Here is a 23,974-nt window from a genome sequence, read left to right as displayed (position 1 = left end):
TTTTGCCGATTTTCCCGCAGCGTGTCAACCGTGCGCCACAGTTCGATCGTTGTGCTATGCGGTGAGATTTTCCCTACAAAGCTTTCCCACGATTGCTCCTTCACATCTTTAATCGCCTTTCGTGCCGCAGCTCTTGTTGTTTGGAATTCCGCCAACGCTTCGGGTGGATCTGGGTTGACCTGCTGTAGACGTCGGAGCGACCGAAGAAACTTTTGTCGTTGACGAATTGCCGACTTTACCTCGGGCCACAACCACGGTACCGCTTTCGGTCGGATTCGGACACTAGTTCGTGGGATGAACTTAGTCGCTGCTGCAATAATTATTTCGGTGAAGCTTCCTTCATCCCACTCGGCCTCTGGGCGGATAGTTTCTGCTGTTATCCGTTCATATGACTTCCAATAAGCTACAGCCATTATAGTCGAGTTGTTTGCTGATTTGACCACTCAGGTATGGACACCGTAATCGGGAAGTGATCGCCGTTGTGCGTGTCTGTAAGGTTCGCCAGGTGAACCTCCGAGCCAGACTCTCCGAACAGATGGTAAGATCGATTGCCGAAATGTTGCTCCAAGCCGGGTCGATGCGAGTAGGTGAACCATCATTCAAGATCACCATTTGCTTCGTCAGGGTTGTTTCGGTTATGAATCGCCCAAGTGCGCTTGATTTGTGCGATCCCCATGCGATGTGGTGAGCGTTGAAGTCTTTCAGAAGCAAAATCGGACCTTCCAGCTGGTCAAATAATTCAGCCAGTGCAGTGTGGCACTGAACTGAACTCGGTGAATGTACCGCTTTGATTTATATAACGAACAGCTTTTAATTCCGGACACTCTACTTTGTATAGGAAACATTTCACACGAAATGTTTCAATTTTTGGTGTTCAAAAGTTCTTACTTTCGGGGCTTTTCCTTTAGATAACTATGCAAATTTATAATGCCCAACTGCAAAAGACGTCTCTAGTGGTTTGACGATTGCAATTAATGATTTGAATTTTTTATTAATGATTTCCAAGAGCTGTCCGGAAATCGAATCAAAGTGTCCGCAATATGAGGCAGAAGTGAGGAAGCGTCCGGAATAAGAATCATGGAAAGTCCACACATTTCAATTTATTTTAAATTATTCCTGTTGCCAAATCAAAATCTTCACCCACCGTTCGAAAGTTAAGTGTTTCGAAGGCTCGAGAACGTGGAGGAATCTTACAAAACGATTTATTTTATATGCTTTATGATGAGTTTTACTTCACTGAGACCTTAAGGGTCCGTAATATTAATCAAAACGGTACATCGACGCAATGGTTGCCTGGATCGGTGCGTGAAGGCGAATAGCAACGAGATGTAGAGAGGTACCGTTTTGATTCAAATTCCGGACAGCTTCTAATTCCGGACACTTTACTTTGTATGGGAAAGGTTTCAATTGAAATGTTTCAAAATATCATGTTTGAAAGTTCCCAACTTTCAGGCGCGTTTTAATATGAATTTCAAATAGCAATCCATGAAAATTTACAATGCGCAACTTGTTTTGACGTTGTTTTAACGAATGCGAGAGTTTATTTATAATTTAACTATTAAAGTTCTTCTTTTCGTGAGTTGTCCGGATTTTGAAGCAAGGTGTCCGTAAAATGAAGCAAAAGTGAGGTTGTGTCCGGAATAAGAATCATGGAAAGATCATTAATTTCTATTTATTTTAGGTGATTCAAGCTTTGGAATCCGAATCTTCGCCCACCGTTCGGAAGTTGAGTGTTTCAAAAGTCTGATAACGCACAGGTATCATAAAATATGTTTCAATTTATATGCTTTTCAATCGGTTATACTTCACAGGGGCCTTAAGTGTCCGTAATATGAATCAAAACGGTATCAATATGCATGCGTTCGAAAGGTAAACTTGTATTTGCAGATAAATACAAACTGAATTTTCACAAAAAAAAATCCCCTAAACAGGGTTAATTGTACTATATTTGAAATAACAGTTTTTCTTCAAACTACGTGAACGTGAACTATGGACCAACACGATATGAAATAAAACAAACCCAAAATATCCAATATCTCACATACAATCTTGGATTGGTTCATATATTTGTTATTATGAAATGCTATTGATGGTCAATCAGTACCAAATGAAAAATTCCACATAACTATATTGAAAAAACACACATTTGCATATATTTAAAAAAAAAACAAACTTTCAAAATCTGTGTTTGAAAACACTATGCACACTAAACACACTGCGGTGAAGTTCACCGTAATCTCAACAGCTGAACAGTTCGGTGAAATAAAACACCGTATTTCGTCGGAATTTAACGGATTACGGTGGTTTTTACCGAATACTGTAAAAATTTACCGTACTCCGTAAAATTATTTCACGAACTGTTCGGCTGTTGAGATTTCACAGGAATCCGTAAAATAATTTAAGTGTGTGCAAATTCAGGATTTCCAGTGAAATCTAATATAGCGGACAAATTTAATATGGTCGTATAATATGTTTATATCTTTATTTGACAAGAGCTTCAAACAAGCCAAAGAAACAAATACTAACTTTGAAAGACCAAGTGTTTAAATAGTGGATCAAACTCATCGAGGATCACGCCTATATTTATCTTATATTTATCAGCAGTGCTCAAAATAAGAATATATGATTGCTGAAATCTTCGATTATAGTTATTCCTCGATATAACGTAACCTCTTTATAACGTAACTCTATATAACGTAATTTTCACCTCAATACAACGTAACTATTTTTTTGCTTCCATTCATTTTTTCAGGTTTTATTATAAACTGAAAAAACATTCCTATATATAAAAAAACCAACCAAAACGAAGTCTGTATAGTTCTGTTTCGAGTGATCTTGCTATTTTGCAATTGGCTCAATGTTAAAACCAATATTTTTTCACTACTGTTCATTTCTATGAAAATTATTTTTATCTTTTTGACATTCCCGTGGGAGCGCACGGGAACAAAGTCTGTTACTCACTCGAAGTTTCTATAAAAAGTTCAATAATTATTGATTGATTGAATGATTGATTTACTTTCGACAATCTCCACCTAAATTGTGCATTCGTGTAGGAGTTAATAATTATTGATTAATACTTTTCGAAAATTCAAAAATACTAGATCAAACTCAGAATAGATCTGTGTGTGTTCTTGAAATTACCTCAGTTATTATTCAAAAGACCCGACTAAGGGTACATAACAAAATTATATCAGCATATATTATTATGTTATAAGTTTTTTTCAAACATAGGTTGTTACAAACTTGATGCAGGATGTTGTTAAAATAACTAAAATTATAACAAAAAGTGTATGAATAGTAACATAAACATAACAAAATGTGTTTTAATTATATCAAAAACATATCAAACCAAGTTATAATGTTTGATACAAAGTATCAAAATTATAATACTGTTCGATAAACGATAATATTGTATATTATTGAAATGCATAACTATCTATTTATTTTGTTATAAAGTTGTTAAAAATGAACAAAAATATATCTTAAAGGGAAGTAAAACACATTATGTTATATTTCCGTTTTATTATGTTCTATGGATAACGGAGCCTAACAAAATTATATCATAATATGATATCCATATCATATTCTGATAAAATTTTATTATATTTGTGTTACAAGCCTCTAGTCGGGGAGTTCTCCAATAATTTAATATGCGATTCTTTTGCAGATATTAACTGGAATAATTCCTAGAGTGCTTCGAGAGATTCATCCAATAATTTCTCCATGGAGTAAATTTAAATACCTATAAGGATTCATGGGTTATACCAGAAATTGCTCCAGGAATATCCTGATATATTGTACTAGGTACTCTTGAAATAATTGCGACGGGGTTGCCCCAGAAATTCCCTCCTGATATTCATCTTTAAAAACATCGGAAATGGTTCCAGGGATTCCATTTTTTTCCAAAGTGATTTCAGAGATTCCTCCAAGAGTTCCGATAAACATTTGATAAGTTTTGACTTAACGGTTTCCCGTCTTAAGGATTCCTTTAGCAATTCCATTAGAAAATTCTTCAGGTTTTTTATGGGTCATTCAGATTTTTTAGGATTTCTTGGAAATTTTATTTTTTAATTCGGCTGATCCAATTGAAAGAGACGTTGAAACAAAACAAAATATTTTGCTTCGATAGTACGATATCGATTACGTTATATCGAGGTAACACTTCAGTAGCCGATCAGCTAAGGAAATGTATTCGTGTAAAATAGAATACAGTGAATCACAGCTGATCGGCTCCTGATACACTGATCCTATGTGTTTAAGTTTTTCAAATGAATTAGGATCGGTGTTCCCTTAGTAGACAGTCCCCTATAGTTCGCAAATATTTTTTGACATGAAGGTCAGAAGCTATTTATATAAGTACCATTGATACATAGCTTGATTTTGTTCATAAAATGATCGAAATAATTAGCTTAGCTTAGCTCCCTTGCGCCTATAGTAAACCTATTGTTCCTATAGTAGCACCACTGATAAAAACTATTTTTTATTATACGAAATAATAAAGAATTAAGAACTTGTTTTACATCGAACGAAAGCTTTTGATCCACATATTATAGGACAATTATAAAAGTTTTGTAAAAATATTGTTTTGATTTGAATTAATCCAACACCGTGATTCTTGTGCTACAATAGGAACAGAAATTAGGAATAGTGCTACTATAGGCACATGTGTCCCTATAGTGGCACAAGCCATAATAAATACAAACATACGAGTTTTCGTAGTTTTCATGTTTTTCCCACAAAACCTAGATAAAAATCTTTCAGGTGATGAAAAAATAATGACGCTAGCATTATTTTTCGATTTTATACGAATATTTGTTCTTAGCTATGCGGCTATTGGTACATATTACCTTTTGTGCTCGAAATTTACATCAATATTCTTTGCAAAAATCCTTGTCCATCCCAAATATCAGGTGGTTCGGCTATCAAAAATCCTACATGACAAAGAGAACGAGTCAGGCCAAAATACACATGTAGCTTGTATGTATATTAATGCAGTGTTCCACAATAAAATAATTAAGAATAAAAAGCAAACGTTTAAGAGTTTTTCTTCTTGGCATTAACGTCCCCACTGAGACAGACCCGGCTACTCAGCGTAATGTTCTAAAAGCACTTCCACAGTTATTAACTGAGAGCTTTCTTTGCCTAAATTGCCATTTTCGCATACGTATATCGTGTTGCAGGTACGATGATACTTAAGGCCAGGAAAGTCAAGGAAATTTCCTTTTACGAAAAGATCCTGGACCGAACGGGAATCGAACCCAGACACCTTCAGCATGGCTTTGCTTTGTAGCCGCGGACTCTAACCACTCGGCTAAGGAAGGCTCCTAAGAAGAATTATTTGTATTATTATTATTATTATTATTATCATTATTAACGATATTTGCAGCCCGAAGCTGGCTCAACTTCGTATCGTTTGAGAATATTTTTAACTAAAATAATAAAAATAAATATATTTTGATATGATTCAATTTGATTTCATTTATTTTATTAAATCAAAATGTTTCAAAAAGTTCCGCATCTCTTCATCGATTGAGAAATTCTTCTTAGTTACACAAAGTGTCACATGATAAAAATCACTTTTACAAAATCATGAATATTCTATCCATTAGATATCAATTTTAGGACACTATGTAACAATTACTGATTATTTACCATAACAGAAGTTTCTTTATCGCACAGAAAACGGATAAAAATTAAATAACAAACAAATCACTATCGATACCGGCGGCACTCGCGCGCGGATTTACTATGACGCAACACGCCAAACAACAAAGGCCCTCGCAGTGGAGCACAGCTTCCAATGTCTACAACCGTTCGCGCTCAACTGAGTTGGGTCTGGCCGCCGCCGCCGTCCGATTTCGATTTCGATGCCGGCCAACGTTTTCATGACCAACCATGGCTTTATCTTTCTAGAATTGCACTTTTTCGGACGAAATTAATTTTTCAAAAATTACACGCCAACAGCACAATCATTTCGAAACAACACCGTCCCGGGTGGAGGAGAATTGCAAATGGATATCCAATTATACCATCGGAAAAGAATGTTTGAATGTAAAAATTTGTTACTTGTTCGTTAGTAATAATAGTTGGAATAAAACAAAAATCATCAATGCCACTCACCGTAAAAAAACAAACACATTTTGTCATTTTAATAACGAGCCAACAACAAAATAAAGACAAAAGGTAATAACAAAATAAGTTATTATTGAGATATGGATTTCAAAATCATGACTGAATCAGCACTTCACGTTTGAATCGAGATGAGGGTAAAATGGCCGTGCAATTTACGTTTGTCTTTATTTTTGATAAGCAACAATAGCATGTTTTTTTATTCTAATGATATTTTATGTTATGTTTATGTATATTTATCTGAAATAACTAATTTTACCAAGATAGCATATTTTGCCGATGTTTTCAAGAATAACATACCACTTACAAACTCTGGTATGATGTGATATTGAATATCAGAATAATGGTTGAACTAAAATTGCTAAATTTGTTATTCACCTCTTCTCGGGATCCCCCTTTTTCACACATAATTGCACCAAGAAAGAAAACAAAAACAGAAACATTCACGAAATTCAGCCGTTTGGCACGTCGCGATACGATTATTGTCTATTTTTATCCGACATTCAAGCGATCCCACTGTGCCTGTGTGTGGCCGCGCACTCTGGTTTGTTTGCAAACAAATCTCCGCCGATGTTGGCGTCAACCTTTTGTGCAAAATATAGTGCAAAATGAACAAGACAGAGGAAAAAACGCACCATCCATCAGCAACGTATAAGAGTGTCTTCGACCGGTCATTCGAAATTTGAAATGTGATGTAAAAATAACGACAACAAAATCACATGTTGTGCACTGTGGTTCAGGTGGAATGGAAATGGTCGGTTAACATTTATTTGTAAACTGAAAGGTGTCATCGACAAGCAATCCGTCACAACCATTTCGAAGTAAAAGGTGAACCAATGTTCTTGATCTTATCATTTTTAGTTTTTTAACTAGCGCACACATAACATATATTATAAAAAATTATTGTTCTTATATAAAACTGCTTCATGCCAAACGTCTTAATATGAAATTGGTCATCTTTATGTACTTAAATCCAATAATTGTATGAATTTATATAACAGAAAAAATGTCTGAAATCAAGTAATTATTGGGTCAAAATACGTTGAACTTTTTCTTGTCCCTTTTATTCTTCTAGGTATTTCTCAGTTTCAAATAGAGCAGAGTCCTTTTCTCAGCCTAGCATATGAAATATTCCACCCAAAATCATACACTGACTTTCTTCTTTGCCACAGTTTACCAAACAAGGGTTAAATTAATGTCAGCTACAAAATATATTACCTGTACTGTCTTGTTCTCCCACATACTTATGATCTCTATATGAATCGGAGAGAAGTGGGTAAAACTAATTCACATGAAAATTAATCTTGAGCTTTATAGTACAGTTCGATGAGTTTCACTCATCTCTTCTGAAACTTATCAGCCAAGGTTGGTCTGACACATGAAATGACCTCTATCTACTGGCAGCCTCCAATTTTGATAATTCAGTTTACCATTAACCTAATCTTTGTGACAATGACCCACATGGTCGTAGGCAATGATGATTAGATCAAAAACCAAGGTTTTGTAACTCTTCTATGATTCTTTGCGGAAGAGGTACCATGTCAATTTTTTTTTACAAATCTCAAGATGTATTCCAGGATTTTTGTGAATCTGAACTCCTCCGGTAACATGGCGTCATGAATTGAGTGCTTCAAAACATCGTCGGAATTCCACTTATTTGATTGCGATGGTATCCGGCCATTTGGCCGAATGCCTTTTAGCTAAAAGGGTAGTTTTGACAAACTCCGTTCGACCGAATTACAAATTGAAATTTAATCAGATTTCTGCAACGCTGATGTGTACGATTTATAAGTACGACCCAATGACTGATTAACTATTTAGTTCGTAAATTTATATGATCTCACTGACGTCACTTCCGTCGCTCCAAGAGAAAGATAAAATCGACTTATTAATTTTGGTCAAAGCTGAGACCCATAAACGAATTTTATAATGCTAAAGATGGTGAGTACAGAGCCGGATTTAAGCTTTTAGGGCCCGGGTCAGATCTCTTGATGGGGGCCCTTGGTACAAAATAAGGGGGACCGCTAAGCATGGGAAATTTTAGTAGGGTAAAAGCACCGGTTTTGGACAGCCTAAGAGTAAATGTCAATAAAAATTAAATGGGAAGCCGTATTTATGCTACAAATATGTCAAATGCAAGCTTTCAATCCATATTATGTGTGTAAAATATCAAAACTGAGCCAAAACCAGTTTTTCGCTTTGAAAATCCCGTTGGTCAATATAGGCCAACGGAACCAGTTTCGGACAGATATTTAACATCGGTTCCCAAATTGGCCAATCGCATTGATTTCTCATGAGAGTGGCCAAATAAGGAGTGCCCTGGTTAAATTAGGTGTATGGGAGTTAAAATTATGAGGAAAATGAATTGTTTTTCTTATGTTTTGAATCAGTTTGGACGAGTAAATGAATGTAGCTCTATCATGTGAATGTGATCTACTGAACACAAAAGGTTTCATGCTGATTGGTTATGTAAAACGATGTATAATCCACTATGGCTACAACTGGCGTATGGCCAAAACTGGTGCTTCTACCCTATTTATTATGATAATAAAATATCCCGAAAACTTCAGAAATTGTATCATTATTTGAATTTGACTTCGTGAGTCGTACATAATAGATGATGAGATTAAATTTTGACTGAATCGTTTTCAATCATATAGGGCTACATTTTGGCTCCTATTCGGAAATTCATTTTCTTCCAATGAACCCATTGCAATAAATTGATTTAACATCTATTTAACACAAATTTGTTGGAAACATTTATAAGCAATCACTTCATTAGTTATTAGCGTTGCATTGTCATTCTCTCTGGATGGCGTTTGACTTCATTTCGTGCAAATTAGTGGGCTTCGTAGCCGTGCGGTTAGAGCCACCAGGCATTTAGCCGCATCGTGTTAAGGAGTGTGGGTTCGATTCCCGCTGCAGGTCGGAAAACTTTTCGTGAGGAATGTTTCCCGACTGTGCCACTGGGCGTTGCATGCTAGTCCGTTGTCTAGTGTGGTGCTTCCTTCAAAGGACTAAAAAGTCCACTGGAAGCATTAACGTGTCGGTGTCTATTAAACCCAAGTAACACCGAAAACATAAATCCAAATTTAAAAATATACAGTTTGCCCTACAAAGATTGCTAGAAAGTTTTTGAAACATGTCATGTCTCACGTAAGTCGCTATTTTGTTTTGTTAAACCTTTCAATATTGAACTTGAATGGAGATGTTCCACTAAGGCATATAATTTGTTTTGCAATACAAATCTACCATTTTGCTGAAAATGTTCTAATTATGTTTACTATGTTTCAACCATATTATGTTTTATATTTGTCTTCTTATGTTTATCAAAACATGTGTTTGGTTATATGTCTTATTTCGGTTGTTTAGACATGTACGACAAATAAACAGTCTTAATATGTCATATTCATGTTACATGTATGTCATAATATACATTCTTTTTGAACATGTTCTGAATAAACAAATTATGTTTATTTTCAGTCAAATATAAGTTTTTCTAGTTGTCTATAAAACAAATGCAACAAAAGTGACATTTACTTTTGATAGCATGGATGATACACTACCGGCTAAGAAATTCGCCATATGGTGTTCACTGAATACTTTTAAGCAAATGTTTTGAGTAAATTATTATTTTTAAGGTATGCTCTAAATGCCGATTTATCAATTCATATGAATGAATAGAGTATGGTGGTTATTTGCCACTGTTTAGTACAAAACGGTTCAATGGAATTACCTTACTCGCTTACAGTTGTGTTCATGCAGGGCTTACGTGTTTTTGTGAAAAATTGTAGGAAAAAAATATAAATACTTAGAAAACACTTCATAGTCATTTGGTATAGGAGTTTTCCGTCCACAAAATTGTAACATAAAGTTTGCCGGAATAGTTTTTGGTAATAACCTGATTAGACTATTTTATTTCAGGTACAAATCAACAACGGTTCGTGAGATTTGAGAAGCAAATTCCATGCTACAACTTTCATTTATGCTGTCATAGTCAAGTGATTTATCAAACTTATATCACACCGTAAATTTATGATCACACTAGTTGTCCCTGAAAACTTTTCACTGCCTTGAGTGAAACAATGGCAAATTATTGGCAATGAATTTTTGTCTTTTCCCAAAACACTCGTCATGCAGTGTGTCTAAGGGGACCATCTTTTATTTTTGAATTTAATTTTGAATATTTACCATAACGATGAGATTTTTGTTCTGAAGCTTTGAAAAAAAAGTAATAATAGTTCAGTAAAAATTCAGTGTATAAGTAGAAAACAAAATAATGAACTAATTTGCAAAAGGTGATGATTCCTTTTTGGAAATATTTACTTGGCTTGATGTATATTGAACGATTTATAAGGGCGAATTGTTTTTTTCGAAGTAAAAGTGCATATTTCACCATAATTTTTGATTCGCATATTAATTTAGTGTTAAATAACAGTTATCAATCAATAACAGTTATGCAATCAAAAATGAAGGCTTGTCAATGTTTGCACTATTATATTTTTCATTGTCGACCATCCAATGCATTTCCACTACCAAATGTTCTCAGTATTTTGTTGCGTTAATGGTTTGTTGGACAAAGTATAATACATAATTATGTATACCTAAGCCCATATGATACATAATTTTGACAACAAAAATATGTTGCACAAGCTCCACCTTCTGCGCTTTTCCAGTCATATATAAGTATAAATTCCAGTTTTTTCGCTATGAAACAAAACATTCTCATTAGTCATATTGAAGTCATTGTGATTTATATGAGACATGTTGTGTTACTTGGGAATACTCGATAGTCCATAATTGGTACACTTTTATGTCGAATGATAGGAACGCTATTGCCATAATTGGTACAAAGACAACGCTTTTTAAAACCAATTTTTAGAAGCTTTAAGTTAATTTAGTACTAAAACTGTTTAATTCAACTGTTTCGCAAGGCTTCAAACTAGTAATTAACATCAACAAGTCATGCTTACGTTTTAGAAACGCGGTTAAAATTTAATTTTTATCCATACTGTTGACATATTGCATCCATAATTGGTACACCTACCCTATTATTCTTTTATTTGATTCTTTTTTTTTCAATTTTGTTGCAAAAATTTTCATTTAATCAACTTAAACGACAGTTGTCATTGAAGCAATGAGCAAATCGATTGGATTGAAAAATATGCTTTAAAATACTTAATTTGATTTTCGTAACGGTAAAGGAACAAACGATTGTCTACCGTTGCTTTCATCAGATATCCAACTAGTTTTTGTGGACAAAAAGCAATTGCTATCCGAAAAACACATGAGCTTCACTCTGCGGTCAGCAGACAAATTAAGAAAATAGAAACATGAGCATTCCCATGGCTTATGTCTAAGTTCCTGACTTTATAATTTTAAGGTTACTGGTATTGACAACAGTTTAAAAGAACTATGCATGCTTAGACAACTTGCAGATGGTGCTATACTGCCGTGAATCGCAAGTCAGTCCCATCTGCATTTTCGTCAAAATTGAGTTGAGTTCAGTTTTCAACATATCTTCCAATACTCTTTCAGCTGCACTAATAAGATAATATGATTTGTTCAGAAAAAATAGAAAAAAAAACAACAGCCAGTCCAATTGTCCCATAATGAAAAATAATCGCATATCGGTCCCACCACGGATCTCCGCACTGAACTGTTTTTTTATCATCTTTATTTTTTTTTCTCGTAAAGATATCGTAATGAAAAGCAAATTGTGAAAAATTCAATTAGATTTGAACATGATCCAATCATCTGGAATTTTTTGAACAAACCGATCTAGTGGGTCACCGAATTCCGTGACAATTTGCCATTGTATGCCTTATCCGAAAACACCTGTTTTTGGATTTTTTGATTAGGGTGACCAAAAAATTCGCGACCTTGCAATTTTTTTTTATTATGAAACCGTTCGACCGATTTTTAATTTTCGTGGATGAATTGAAAGCTAAAGATATTGACCTTTTATGAAAAAAAATGTTTCTTTAAATGAAAAACAATAAAAAAATTTCCGTTTTTTTTGTGTTTTGAAGGCCTCGGGAACAAAGGGGCTATTGCTGTTCTCATTTTTATCGGCACACACTATAGGTCTCAGCGGAGTATTTTTTTTTTATTTTAAAAAAATCTTAATTTTTGAACAGCTCAACCGATTTCCAATGTTTTATGGAATGAAAGCTTAAAATTTCAACTTTTCAGAAAAAATATAAAACTCAAAATAAAAATTATATGAAAATATATAAAAATTTCTAGTAATGTCTATATTTCTATATATATTTCTAAATAGGAAACGAGTTTGGAAACTTCACAGCCCATTTTCTCAATGCCTACTGAATCCGACTGAATCATTTTTTACGGTTTGAGTTGATTGAGTGATTTTGCATAAAAATCTCAAGCGTAAGATTTGCGAATTTGACGGGAGAGCGTATTGATTGAGATTTGAGTGTGAGTGTATCAACACTGATGGGTGCGATTTTGAGAAAATTCTGAGTACGATTCTTATAACATCTTTAACACGATTCTTATATGAAATTTAGTTTAGGATGTTCAACGATTCTTGAACTAAAAACTGACATAGTCTTGAATACAACTCCTTCACAAGATCATAATTAAATACTGAGTAGAATTCTTATGGAATTCTTAGTATTGTGCTTAAAAACAATCATTTCGTTTTTTTTTTCAAAAGAATTTGAAATGTTTTGGCCCGTCACGCTATGTTTTTTGTGGAATTCGGCCCGCGGTTCAAAAAAGTTGAGCATACATTTTTTGCTATGTGGCTACGGAACTAATTGATTATATACATACTTTAGTTAACTGCTTTTATTTGATTCTATACCATTACACGGAAGACCACCCGGAATGCAATTTACCGGAAGACCATTTACCGGAATGTACCATTACCCGGAAAAAAACATTTACCGGAATGTACCATTCACCGGAATACACCATTACCCGGAAACCCAGCTAACATTTAGTGCAAATGTAAACATTCTCTAGGCCTTCTTTATACGGCTTTATGCTGAGTAAAGGCGCTGTACATACGAACGAAAGCTTTCATGCGATCCTTTTACCAACAAATCTGGCGAATCTACTCAGCTACATTTAAGCTGTGTTGGCAGCTCTTATTCATACGGATCATTGCTCTATCTCGACAGTTATACGACAAGTAGCTGTGTAACATCTTCGGAAGGCGCTTTCTCAACCATTTCGCAACTGTTGAATAATTATTATACAGCTTCGCTGTATTATCGATTAAATATTATTTTCAAGCTGTTTCACAGCTTCCGGAATTCATATCATAAGTATCTGAATTTAATGTTCCCAACGTTACCTGCCACCGCTTGGAATCGAACTCACGATCTCTGCATCCACAAGTCTCGACGCTGTCCTTGTTGCCACCACAGTCTGTATCGAAAAGCAAAGAAAACACACCGTTGTGTTCTACATCGAAAACGGTTCACACAATATTTTATAATGATCGTAAAAGATGTCATAGCCGTGCTTACACCACTTCATCAGGCTGTAAAAGGGTGCGAAACGTTAAACGCAATGTTTACATCCAACAAGCTGAGTAGATGCGCCACAAGTTGTTGTTTTACAGCATACTGCTTTATGCTCGCTGTATAACTAACGACAAAGCGCTTCTTAAATATATATTTAGCAGCATGATAAATCATATTGTAAAGAAGCAGCCGGATTGATGATGGCGAGTTTTATTCCACATCATTAGGTTGCTATCTTTTACGTTGTTGAGTTACAGCTTAGTGAAAGCAGCAAAAGCGATAACTGACGAAATTTATTCAGCTAAGATTTGTAGCTGCGAAACGTTTGCGTTACAGCTGTATTAACGCTAATTGTTCTATTTTTGACAGTTTTCATTTTTTGCTGCGTTCGCTGCTTCAATTCAACTGTTATACAGCACAAAGCAAATAATCTTGGCTTATAGCGCTAAAATTGTTAGTTGGGAAGCCCAATCTTCCATTTTCGACGACCTTTTCATTGATGCGCAGCACAAATTATGTCACGCTAACCATGGACATTCTCGACTCCCTCGGTTTCCATAAACACTATTTCAAAAGACATCTCCAAACAGCTATGTACTAAATATGTTGCTCTTCTTGCCGGCGTTACGGCTCAACTGGGACAAAATCTGCTTCTCAGCTGTTCTAGGAGCATTTCTACAGTTAATAACTGAGAGCCTATGTCAAACGACCATTTTTGCATTCGTTCATAGTTTGACAAGTATGTAAGTACTCTAACTCTGAAACGTTGTCAAATATGTCATTCAGAAATAATTTTAAACGGGCGGTATTCAATTCTACCAACCTCAGCTTGATCTTTCTGAATAACTTCACTTTGCCGCAACGTAAGATTTAAACTGTGAACGAATATCACGATAGCAATATTTGATTGAAAATGTAATTTTATTGGCGACCTAATTAGAAAAGAATCGCCTGATATAGATCGGAAAACTATGTCTTCAAATTTAGGCTATAAAACTAAATATTACAGGCGAGGATAGAAAGAATGAAAAGAATTATTAATTTTCTTTTATATCCGAGACCACTTGGAAGGTACCATCACTATAAATCGAAAAAAGCATTACAAATAAGGTAGGTTCAATTGAGTAAATGAAACATCTCAGCATTTAAACATGTTTGGAGTTATCATGGTTTTCTTATTCCTTTACGTTGAAACAGATCAAAATCAAATTTTGATATTGTATCAATATATAGAAAAAACACTTATCTTGCAAGGGAAGCAACATACAACAGTTCAATTCTCATGTCAGCTTTATGGTTTGGGGAAAGCTAAAAAATCAAGTCGAAAACTAAGAGTGCCTTGGTGATTGTGAGTAGGGACACTATTCGCCATTGTAACGTCCATCTTTGGAACCTCAATAGATCTACTTTTCCTATGAATTTGATTAATTATGCTATTTTTCTCCGAATGTCATAACTCTGAATGTCGGTACCTCGAATTCAATGCCAGTGTAATAAACAAGAAAGAACAATAAGCAATCAAAATAATAAGGTATTTGGCCATTTTCGACTACAAACATTTGGCCAAAAATGCCGAGATCGGTGGAACTCGAAAGAACCGCCAACCAAATAAAGAAGGGTGAATATCAGATGATCCTAAATGGGTCATTCTAGAAAAAGGAATATACAGGGGATTTAAAATTGATTGATTGACGTTTGCGGAAACGGCATTCGGCGACTTGACACTCGGCCAAAAATGTTAAAAATTCTAATTATTGCTTATTTATTAACATTTGGACGCTTGGAGAATCGACGGTCGAATATTAAACGTAAAGTTACATAGTTGTAGCCAAATTAAGACAAGCTGAAAAGATAAGTTGAAAGAACAGCTTATTTTTAAAAGAAGGGTGAATCATTTATGAATTGCAAATATATGAAGATGCTGCATATTGACATGATCCAGTATTAAGATATCTTAGACTACTCTCTGGTACTTATGTATTTTGAACTAAGAACTTTATACTTTGTGATCATTTTAAATATTTTTAAGTCAACATACTGACATGAATGACCATAAAACGGTTTAAAGGACGTTAATGAAAAAAGTCGAGAAGTGGAGATATAATTTTCCGGTAAATGATCCTTCCGGGTAATGGTTTTCCGGTAAATGGTTTTCCGGGTAATGGTCTTCCGGTTAATTGCATTCCGGGTAATGATTTTCCGGGTAATGTCGGAGAATCCTTTTATTTATTTTCGTTAAAACTACATTCTGTCAATTAGCTCAATCAGGCCAATCGACCCTTTCGGCTAAACGGTATTCAGCCAAACGACATTCGACCAAAAAGCATTCGGTTGAATGACCTGGAACCGATGGAGTTTGCGTACACATACGCGTATTTCGACCTTGGGGACAGGGTTTTAGGAGGAAAGATGGAACTCACGCCTTCAATTGCGATTTTACGTAAAAATGATGTTCTACAAAGTTGTTTCTAATATAAAAACAATTTTTTTGGTCGGAACGAAAATTAGGGTGGCCCTATGTAAAAAAAGATAATCATTAAAACTTTTTTATTTTAAGGAATATTGACATAGCTTGTTCTACAAAGTTGAAGATCGGAGAATTTTATGCTAATTTGATAAAAAAAAGTTTTTTCATAGCTCAAAAATTTACCGTTTTAGAGCATTTTTCGCTATTGATATAGGGTGGCCCTTCAAAAATAGGTTTTTGTGTTATATTGTTTTTTTAATTTTAGAAATCTCATCAAAGTTGTCATTCCTTCATCTTTAGACGATTGAGACGTATATTTTAAGGCCTATACAATTTTGTCGGTGAATAGTTTTAAACATTTTTCATGAAAAACAAACGTTTTTTTACATGTAAATGTAGTTGGGGCAAAAAAAAGATTTTATTTTTTTTTTGCATGACAATTATTATCTTTCGGCTTAAAATCGGAATAAAAAACTAACTTATTTCAAATTCTCATATTCTTCCGAAAAGAGTCAAAGGAGCTCAGCAATATAAATAAGGAGAAATGTTTTTTGAAAATATCTTCTAAATTTACCCCACGGTTGAATTTCCTGACATGGCTCATCCCAAACTTCCGAATACTTCTGTTCTGGGATTTGCCGGGCTCTTTGGGAAACATTCTGATTGGAAGTAACGAATGCTCAATTACTAGTAATTTGTCCACCGACAAATTACTAGTAATTTGTCCACCGTAGGAGATATATCGTATCTGGAACGGTATATTACTAGAGTACGATTTCTGATTATGACGCTGACTTTCAAGGCTAGATTAAGAAGAATAACTATATGCATTGTTTGATCATGTTTGGATGTTTTGATTAATTAATGCTATAATTTAGAGATAGCCATGCCTGAAAATTGAATATTATAGTAAATTTGGGAGTACCTTCAAAAATCTGTTAGTAACGGTTATCAATATATGAACCAGTCATATCATTAGCAAACAGATCCGCCGAAGTATAATACGATTATTCATATTTTTAAGCTGACAACCACTATCATCATGTCAACACAATTCATTTTGTTTTCCCAACTATACAAACATATAAACATGTTTTTTTTTGGTTATCAAAAAGTCTTTAACTTTTCATCAGAAAAAAATTGTATCAATATTCTTTTTTTTTTTGGCTTCGTTTCCCTACTGGAACAGATCATACTTCTCAGGTTATTGTTGTTAGGAGCACTTCCACAGTTATTAACTGAGAGCTTTCTTTGCCATATTTTTCATTTTGTATTCGTATATCGTATGTATTAGTATCGATGATACTTTATGTCCAAGGAAGTAAATTAAATTTTTATTACGAAAAGACTCTTGTATCTATTTGTTTCCATTAGCTATATCTTTTATGTTTGCGTTGCAATTTGTCTTGAAAGTAATGGGAAGACAATTTTACTAAGAAACTTGAAATAATACAAATTAAACACAAAAAAAACAATTGTTGATGGGCCACCCTACATCAATAGCGAAAAATGCTCTAAAACGGTCAATTTTTGAGCTGGGAAAAAACTTTTTTTATCAAATCAGCTTGAAATTTTTCGATCTTCAACTTTGTAGAACAAACTACATCAATATTCCGTAAATTAAAAACGTTTTGATGGTTATCTTTTTTAACATAGGGCCACCCTAATTTTCGTTCCGACCAAAAAAATTGTTTTTATATTAGAAACAACTTTGTAGAACATCATTTTTACGTAAAATCGCAATTGAAGGCGTTAGTTCCATCTTTCCTCCTAAAACCTCAATCCGTCCCACTGTGGATTGGTTAGAGTCCGCGGCTACAAAGCAAAGCCATGCCGAAGGTATCTGGGTTCGATTCCCGGTCGGTCCAGCATCTTTTCGTAATGGAAATTTCCTTGACACTCCTGGGCATTAAGTATTATCATACCTGGCACACAATATACGAATGCGAAAAATGGCTACTTTGGCAAAGAAAGCTCTTAGATAATAACTGTGGAAGTGCTCATTGAAAACTAAGCTGAGAAGCAGGCTCTGTCCCAGTGAAAACCTAATGCCAAGAAGAAGAAGAAGATAAAAGTAGAAGAACTCTTTTATAACTTACTCTAACTACACGAATACTGAAAAAAATATTTCTAATGGTAATGATTCTTGAAAAAATAACTTGAAGGATATCTGACAAGGTTTCCAAGAGTGCCTAACTCAACGAATGCTTCCGATGACAGTTGGTCGGCCAATAAAAACCCATTGACAAAATTCTTAAACTGTTCAATGTATCGCTTACATAAGTGATGTTTGGTGAACATCCTACTAATTTTAAGAGAAATTTCTTGGCGAACTTTGAATATTCTGGGTAAATCCTAGGGGAAGTCTCTCATAACTTACACCTTTGATGATCCTTTAGTAGGGAATATTTAATGAACTCCTTTAAATATCTTTGATCAAATACTGGCGGGAGTTGGAATCATCCCAATGACCTTACACGCAGCGAACTGGACTATCGAATTTCATACATTTTGCCTTATGAAAGGTGGAACGATTATTGCAATACGAAAGCTTTATGTATCGTTTTAGCATCACTCCACATCAAGGCGTCGATAGGCGCGTGGTGTTCGCTCGGGCCTATCGATCGCAAGGTTCCAGGTTGCCGCAAAAACGTTTTTTGTTTTCAAATTCTGGTTTCATAAAGCAAATTTATAAATTTCAATCCGATTTCTGTGGCGAATTTTCATAAGGGGTTCCTATGTTTATCGATAGTCCATTTGCCTGAGTGTATGCATGATGTTTGTTTGATTTTGGTAGAATCCTAAATAAGATGCCAGGAGTCTAAACACACCTATCTAAATATGATTAAAAGCTTCTATAAGATTTTGAGAGATGTTTTGTAGACTCCTGGATAGATTCTTAGTGGGATTTCGAAACGTTTTCAAAGACTCACATGTAAATTCTTGTATTATCTGTGGTGACTTACAGACGTGACTTTTGGATATGCCTACCAAGAGAGGAAATCTGTTGACTCATTATGATATCTTTACATAAAATTTGATTTTGTAAACATTCATTTTTAGAGGCCCACGGTTTGTAGAACTTCAAAGGGGATCGCAGCTTCTGTCTTTGTTTGTCACCATTAAACTCTTAGGAGTGCACCCCTTAATCAGATTCGGCTGCATCAGTACTGCATCAGTACTCTAGCGTATCAAATTATTGCTTTTATTATGGAAGGTAGGAGGTCTGGTACTCTATTAATCGGAATCGCTTTCCTCCTACATATCAACAAAAAGCACTTTAACTTGAAAAGGACTTGTCTCATGAATTGAAACCAGCCTCAGATGCTGGTTGAGTCATTTTTCCGCTTCAACCTTTTCATCGTTTAGGACAAATATGTGGGTCTCGGTGGCTTGTTACTCTCTTATACTCTTCCGACAAATACTAACAATATTAAAAAGAACAGCTAAAACAAGAGTACAATATGGTAGATCTTACCCCGTGAAGCACATCGATAAGGAGTTCCACCCGCGTTACGGGTTAGAAATCTATCATACAATCTCTATATGAATCTCCAGCAAAAACAAATAAAATGGGAAAATCTCAACAGAATATTTGAAAGAATTAGAAGGATTTTTCATACAACTATGAAAATATAATATTACTGTGCACAATGTCAGGGGAACGGGTGGTAAAATGAACACCTTAAGCATATCATCTTGTTTTTGATAGAAAAACGATGAATTTGTTTAGTTCTATCGCACAACATCGCTGCTATAGATAACAGCGAGCGACTCGAATTCTTTAGTCTGAAATGGCTAAATTTTCACATAATTTTATCGTTAGCAGAACTCAATGCAAATGTTCATTTTACCTGCACTATGTGAAAAATGTGTCATGAAAAAACGTGTCATGAAAAAACGTGAGCAAAACAAAAATTTTTGGAAAATTGTCTTTCCGAAAATATATCCAGATTGTAACCCATTAGGCTGACCATAACCATAAAGGATAAAAACGGGACAAACGAGGAACAAAAACGGGACAATTTTTAACAAGGCGAAAACAGTGATCTTTCTGAAAGTTTTAGGAAAATTTATTACAACTTTAAGCTATTTGAAACTTACAAAAAAAAAATTTGATGTTAGTAAAATTATTTAATGCTCTTGTTATGGTAATCAATCATGAGTTAAAGCTGGTTTTTTGAGGGTGTTGAGATTTTTTAGCTCTGGAACTATTTTGAAATTGATTTCCGAATCCTAATTACAAACCTTTAGTTAATTTTAAACAAAAATGAAAAGTTAATCCAGGCTGGTTCAGACAACTTCGTGTTCAACATCGCAATTCGTTGCAAGTTATGCAAACTAATTTCGATGTCAATCTTCCTAAATCTTTGGATTTCGGTGGAACCTTGGACAAACCAAACGGATCTTTTGGGATTCTTGAATGAGCCTTTGAATATCTGCAGCAATCTTCGGAATTTGTAAAAGTAATCCCAAAGACTCTCCCATAGGAGTTCTGGGATTTGGAATCCCATAAATGCAAGCTTCTTTTACTTCAACAAACCCAAAAATCTGATTGAAATCTTGAAATTTGTATCCAAATTCCACAAACTATCTTTGAATTTCTTAAGTATCCAGCCACTGTTGTATAATATTCATTCCTGGAAAAAATCCAGAGATATTATTAGAATTGCAATAATCCTATCATAAAATCGAGAATACAACCTTAATTTCCAAATATAATGTTGATTAGTGGTCCCAACAAACTTAGTCTTCTCATCAAGTAGATTTTCAAAATTGGCATTCAATTTTCCATACAAAATGATGACCATTCTTTAGACTTTCATAAACTTCTTCTACGCACGAACACGTCGGAATCCTGGACAAATGCAACAGTGGAAATATTACGCAAATCTAATGACTAGTTCTCAAGCTAACTCGTGATTTAAAAACACCATTCCATTTTAACTTATATAGATAGATATCCAAGAAAGTGTTATAAATCTCACAATAATTTTTAAAATCCCAAAATTCCACTGTAATATTACTGGGATCTTAGTAATCCAAACTGAACACAAAAACCAAAAAAATCGATGTGATAGCAAAAATGGAAAACCTACAGCAGTTGAAGCTTCTCTACTATATGTTTATAGTAAAAGCTTGTGATCGTGAGAAGTGGAAAAATTGGATGAAGATTGAAAATAGATTTCATCGCTGGACTTACGTAAAACATAAATTTTCCAAAGTTTTAGAAGTCAGCCTTGAATTTAGGCCAGATTTCAGAATATTTACAATTTTCATTAAAATATTTCAAATTTATTTCTTAGTATTTTGTTTATTTTAGGTCTTAGGTATATGAAAACTGATCAAATAAGATCCATGTATTGGAAAATTAGTAAAAAATTTGCATTGATGTGAGAGTGAAATAGTTTTCGAAGTATTATTAATACCGTAATCCGGGGGCAAATTGTTCACTTTTTCACAACTTTCCGTCATAATTTCTTTTGGAATTAAAAAAATGTCAATTTTTTTCGGTAAAATCAGTACCTCATTGATCTCTATCAGTTTATGTAATCGATTTTTCATGAAATAAAATTTAATATTCCATAAAATTAGTTTTAAATCAAAAAATTGAAAATGGCACATTGGGGCGAAATTGATCACTTTATAATAAAGCATATTTTAGAAAGTAAAATTTCCCTATCTTCTAAATTTGGGTCTCCTGAATCTGAAAATGATGTCAAAATTGCTACAACTTGTGTATATCATCATTTTATTGCAAAATTAAACTTTGTAAATCTGCATAATACGCCTAAATGTATGCAATTTCCCTTGAAATAAGCACTTTATGCAACAAAAAGCGGTTTTACGAGCAAAAAACTATTTTTGTTATGCTGAACGATTTCAAAAATGAGTTCAGTAGTTCACATTGAAGCTAACACAACATTTTCAACACTCAAAGATTACATGCAGGCTTAGCACCAGCGGATTGTTTAGTGCCGATATTTCCAACAGTATTGCTAACACCTTCAAAAACTGTGAATATGTCTATGCAAAACTGACCTAAATGAAAATGAAATAGTTTAACACCATAATTGAACATCTATAAACTAGAAAATATGGAATGTCTGTGATGGCAACGGAGTATTAAGCATCCTTGAAAGGAAATGCAATTTGCTACCAACCTGATCAAATTCACCCCAGTGATCAATTTGCCCCCGGATTACGGTACTTATTTTGACTTAATTGGTAAGTTCTTCACTAGAGCATTAAAAAAGTAAAACATTAATCAAGGAATTTGTTGACTACAAATCAAGTTTTACTCGGTCAGAGAAACTGTAAACCACAAGAATAGTTGATGAATATGATAAAAACTCGCAAAAATAATTTGAAACTGTTTAGCTTACTGCTGTGTTATTATATTGTGGGAAATATCCTCATTTCCGAAAATACGGGACAATTTAAGCATTTTCAATTAAACGACGGGACAGCTCGTCAAAGTGGTGAAAACGGTACTGTCCCGTGAAATACGGTACGTATGGTCAGCCTATAACCCATTCAAAAGAAATCTAAAGATATTGGATTTGACATCATATCATAACGATATTCACCTTCATTAGGGTGACACGGAAGACCGTGTTATTATCCCTATCTTTTGTCTCACTCTAATAATTATCATCAAACCTTTGTGGGAGCAAATATCAAGTTTTAGTGAACCGATGAAGCTGAAAATGTATTGGGTTGTGCACTACATATACAGAATCATAGTGATATATTTTTCGCATCGATATATGGAGTGGTTCTTGAGATTTGCTTCTTCAAATGGATAGGGTGATTATGATGACGTCCCGTGCGGCCTTAAAACTCGTTTTTCTCGGTAAAAGGCACGGAACACCGTCATTATACCGCCTCTGTAATTTTTTTCCACCATTTCCACTAATAAATCAGCGGAAATTTGAAAAATAAATCATTCACTACTAATCTATCCGAATGTGTAATCCGTAATTACAGCAATGGATACTACATCCCAGAAATAAATCTTATTCAACTGTGGGTTGTATTGAACATCGCAATACTTCTTCTTCAATGTTCGTTCTTCAACTAAATCCCAATCGATGAAATCAATCCACATCAATCAATCCAATCGAATGACTAAAAGACAATGTTACTTACACATTGGAATCCCACATCTTCAGGTCCACCACGTTTACACGAGCAAAATATTTTGTTAGTCCCAATTTCGTACCAACTATCAATTTTCTTGATAAGGCGTTCGACTGATATGCGCAGAATTTACACACGATTGAATTTGAATCAACTGAACACGTTGTTCTGCCACCGTCGCACTGTTACACTGAATCACACTTCTTAGGGCTCCTGGAGAATTCTAATAATATCACTTGCTATAAAAACAGAACTTGCTTGTCAGGACCGTTCTTCTTTGCACAATCCCGATACCTCCACGAACCAATAATTATTCGGTAATGCACCTTTCAATAACCATAACTTAAATCGCGTGGCTAAGCCAACGAACGCATTTGATCGTTCTGACAACTCTATCCTCACAAGATCACCGCAAACCGCAGAATCACAATCGCAAAACCGAGCGCGCGCCGGGTACAAAAGAACCTAGTCATAGACAGAGCCAAGCGGTCGGCGTAGTCATCGGGAACCGGAAGATCTGGATTAAGCAGTACGACTAAGCACTGTCCGTCCAAGTGACGATTCTCGCGAAGAAAAGGGCCCGCACGTTCTTTGTTCTGCAGTTGCGAGCAGCACCGACCGATGGCGACGTTGATGACCACAACAAGTGCGCCCGAACCGAACTGCGTCGATAGGCTTCTCGGTTGAGACTAGCCACTTCCCAACATGCAGCGAGCGCCGGTAACTGAGTAGAATC

At 34.8% G+C, this 23,974-nt stretch overlaps 1 protein-coding gene across 9 annotated transcripts in view; it reads right to left on the bottom strand.

The window, feature by feature from the left end:
• The window catches only part of LOC5567273, a 211,876-nt gene that overhangs the window by 128,593 nt on the left and 59,309 nt on the right, over nt 1–23,974 (bottom strand). The window contains exon 1 of one of the 9 annotated variants that reach the window (XM_021851844.1): nt 23,248–23,934. The exons of 7 other annotated variants lie outside the window; for them this stretch is intronic. The gene's annotated coding sequence lies outside the window, so the exon portion shown is untranslated. Of the gene's footprint in view, nt 1–5,652; nt 5,824–23,247; nt 23,935–23,974 lie in introns of those variants that run through there. One more of the 9 variants, XM_021851845.1, reaches the window with a different exon arrangement.

This window comes from Aedes aegypti, chromosome 3 (assembly GCF_002204515.2).
Source record: "Aedes aegypti strain LVP_AGWG chromosome 3, AaegL5.0 Primary Assembly, whole genome shotgun sequence".
In the NCBI taxonomy this organism is placed as follows: domain Eukaryota; kingdom Metazoa; phylum Arthropoda; class Insecta; order Diptera; family Culicidae; genus Aedes; species Aedes aegypti.
The sequence above is the reverse complement of the archived record's forward strand: the minus strand, read 5'-3'. Positions and strand labels throughout refer to the sequence as shown.